Source organism: Lotus japonicus, chromosome 2, assembly GCF_012489685.1.
Source record: "Lotus japonicus ecotype B-129 chromosome 2, LjGifu_v1.2".
NCBI lineage: Eukaryota > Viridiplantae > Streptophyta > Magnoliopsida > Fabales > Fabaceae > Lotus > Lotus japonicus.
This window is the reverse complement of record NC_080042.1, coordinates 14,076,904-14,080,380: the sequence shown is the minus strand read 5'-3', so window position 1 is coordinate 14,080,380 and position 3,477 is coordinate 14,076,904. Positions and strand designations below refer to the sequence as shown.

The window sequence follows — 3,477 nt, the reverse complement described above, 5'->3', positions numbered from 1 at the left end:
TGTAAGTTTCAGCCAATTCCTCATCAGAGATGTCTTCATCACTCGTCTCAGACTCACAGATAGTTCCAGAGAAAGCATTGACTTTGTTTGCAGATATCTCCTCATCTTCAGTGTCTTCATCTGACCAAGTTACCATCATACCTTTCTTTTGCTTCTTTAGATAAGTGGCACATTCAGACCTGATGTGACCATATCCTTCACATTCATGACATTGAACTCCTTTGTTCTGAACAGGTCTTTCTTCTTCCTTGGTCTTCCTCTGAGAATTTGAAAACTTGGGTTTGTTATCGAACTTCATGTCCTAGACATTAGGTCTGGTTCTTTTGTCAATTTTCCTCAAAGCCCTGTTGAATTTTTTTGCTAGCATAGCCAGAGCCTCAGAAAAGTTTTCACCCTCACAGTCTTCATCATCACCTTCATCAGTGTTAGACACAAAAGCAATACTCTTATTTTTCTTCTGAGATTTTCCACTCAGTTTCAACTCAAATGTCTGCAAAGAGCCAATAAGTTCATCAACCTTCATGTTCTCAATGTCTTGAGCCTCCTCAATTGCAGTGAATTTCATAGCAAACTTCTAAGGAAGAGATCTCAGAATCTTCCTTACAAGCTTCTCATCTGACATAGGTTCTCCCAAAGCAAATGAAGCATTAGACAAGTCACGGACACGCATGTGGAATTCTGAAATAGTCTCTTCTTTAGTCATCATCAAATTTTCAAATTGAGTAGTAAGCATCTGAAGCCTTGACATCCTTACTCGAGTAGTTCCTTCATGTGCAGTTTTCAGAATCTCCCAAGCATCCTTTGCCACAGTACATGTATTGATCAGCCTAAACATATTCTTGTCAACTCCATTAAAAATAGCATTTAGAGCCTTTGAATTTCCATGTGCAGCTTCATCTTCAACACTGGTCCATTCTTCTTTAGGTTTTTCCACAACAGTAGTAGAGGTGCCTTCAACCTCAGCCTTAGTGGGGTGCTTCCAACCCTTGACAATAGCTTTCCAGGTCTTGTTGTCAATCGATTTGAGAAAGGCTGTCATGCGAACCTTCCAGTAGTCATAGTTAGTACCATCCAGAATGGGTGGCCTATTGACTGATCCTCCCTCCTTGTTGTCCATGAGAACTTGAATAAAACTCCCTGGAGCTCACCCAACCAGAACAGGGTGCCTGCTCTGATGCCAATTGTAATTCAGGTTCCCTCTGATACGATTGTCCTGCACGATGCTGGAACAAGAGGTTCGACAATCGCTTAAAAATAAAACAGAACTTAACAACAAAACAATAACAGACAGAAGTTGTTAACCCTGTTCAGTGAAAAACTTTCACCTACGTCTGGAGGGTTTGCACCCAAAGAAAGGAAATCCACTATCTCAAGATTCAGGAATTACAGACACTCATGAACAACTCAGTTCATAGTTCACTTCCTAATCTACCCAGTGTATTTCTACTTAGAATCTCAACCTAAGTATGAGAGCCCCTCTCACTTTCTCTCAATCACTACCACAGTGATTGGTAAACACAATGAACAAGTAGAGTTTGAACGCAATCAAACACACAGAATCTCTCTTTGCTTTATAGAATCAGTGAGCAAAGACAGATTCACAACTAACAAGGACAAAGCACAATTAACAAATCCTAAAACACTCGATCTCTCTCTATCAGCTTCGACGCCTTCATGTTTTAGGTCTTCATCCTTTTATAGACTTCAGCAGCGGTAGCATGGGCTTTAGGGTTGGCACGGGCTGAAGAAACAGATTGCAGTAACAGCAATTCAAAACGCAATCTTGATAGATTCGGTTTCTTATTGCACAAGTAAAGATAGAAACCAATCTTTTAACAAAGATTGTTTCAACAAATAACAACCCAACAAATAAACCCTTATGGAATAGCTACTTGCTCCTCAAGTAACTCAAAAACATATCTTTAGTAAATCTTCAGAAGGCCCACAACAGAAACACAAGCTGACGACTGATGCCCTAGCTTCACGAGGTCAGATGCCACGGCATCTGCTTCGACAATCGGTTGTTTTGACAAAATGCATGGCAACATGTTCCAACATTATGGTTGTTGTTCATGCGGTTGATGCAACTCTCCAATAGCTCCTCTAAACTCCTATTGCAATTCACCTTTCCAACAACTTGTGTTTGGACAAGAGGTCCATGATTTGAGGATGGAACTATGCTTCCTTGAGCTATAGCTTTGGCTTCATTACTCTCAGCATTGACAGTACACAAGTTACTAACATGAGGTCCACCACAAGACTTGCACTCCACACAAGTCATTCTTGCACCAATAGCCTTGGTCTCCTTAATATGCATTCGAATCTCCGCCACTTGTTCGGTGAGTTGCTTGTTGGAGGCCAAGAGCTTGTCATAAGCTTCCAATTCAAACTTACTCCTTCGGATTTGGCGATCATTTTCAGAGTTCATGGCTCTCGCTGCCATCTTTTCTATTAAGTCATACCCCGCTTGTGGGGGAAGAGCATCGAACTCGCCATTTGAAGCCGCATCTAGGCCAAACCTCCAAGAGTATTGTAGACCATCATAAAATGTTGCAACCAATTCAGCTTGGGTGAGATTGTGTTGAGGACATTTCCTCAAGAGCTTCTTGAAACGCTCCCAAGCTTCATAGAGATTTTCTTCAGTGGGTTGCACAAAATTCATAATGTCTTTTTTCAACTTCCTCAAAAGAGCTCTTGGGAAGAACCTTGTTGTGAATTTTTCTGCTAGGTCTTCCCAAGTAGTGATACTCCCTTGAGGTTGTGAATTCAGCCATTCCTCCGCTGCATCCTTCAAAGAAAATGGAAACAAGCTCAACCGAATTGCATCTGTCGGAACATTGTTCACACGGTAAGTGTTGCAATTTCGGATGAACCTCTCCATGTGAGCATGTGGATCTTCCAAAGTATCTCCACCATATTGGTTTTGGCTCACCAAGTTGATGAATACCAGTCTCAACTTAAAGTTTACCACTCCCTCGGGAAAGACAATGCTCCCGGGATAGTCATAACTCATGGTAGCCGAAGTGAGTTCCCGAAGAGACCGGTTGCCATTCTCAACTTCTTGTTCACAAAATCGGAGGGTGATCCCCTCTTGGATTCTTGCCTCGATATGGGCTTGCATCTCCTCCTCCGTCATTTGGCCACCCATGGTGGTGTAACCTGAATCTGTGACACTCAAACAGAGAAAGATTAGTAGCACCAATTCTAGACAAAGATAAAAATAAAAAAACAAAACCACAAACTAAAAACTTAAACAAAAAACCACAAACAATTCCCTGGCAACGACGCCAAAAACTTGTTGGTCAATCTGCAAGTGTACAGAATCTACCCGGTTTTAAATTTATCGAACCACAGGGAATTGGTGTGGCAATTCAGTTTAAGCCTCGAGTTCACGGTAGGAAAGCGAGTAAAATTCAGTTTTAAGGATTGATTGTTTTGGTGATTAATTAACAAGCAATTGAAATATAAGTGTGTGAG

The 3,477-nt window shown here is 41.3% G+C and overlaps 1 non-coding gene across 1 annotated transcript; it reads left to right on the top strand.

Moving 5' to 3' along the window:
• The first annotated feature begins 2,573 nt into the window (after window positions 1-2,573).
• On the top strand, window positions 2,574-2,680 carry LOC130741527 (small nucleolar RNA R71). Its single transcript, XR_009020421.1, has one exon. It is a non-coding gene; the product is annotated as a small nucleolar RNA R71 (small nucleolar RNA).
• The last annotated feature ends 797 nt before the right edge of the window (window positions 2,681-3,477 follow it).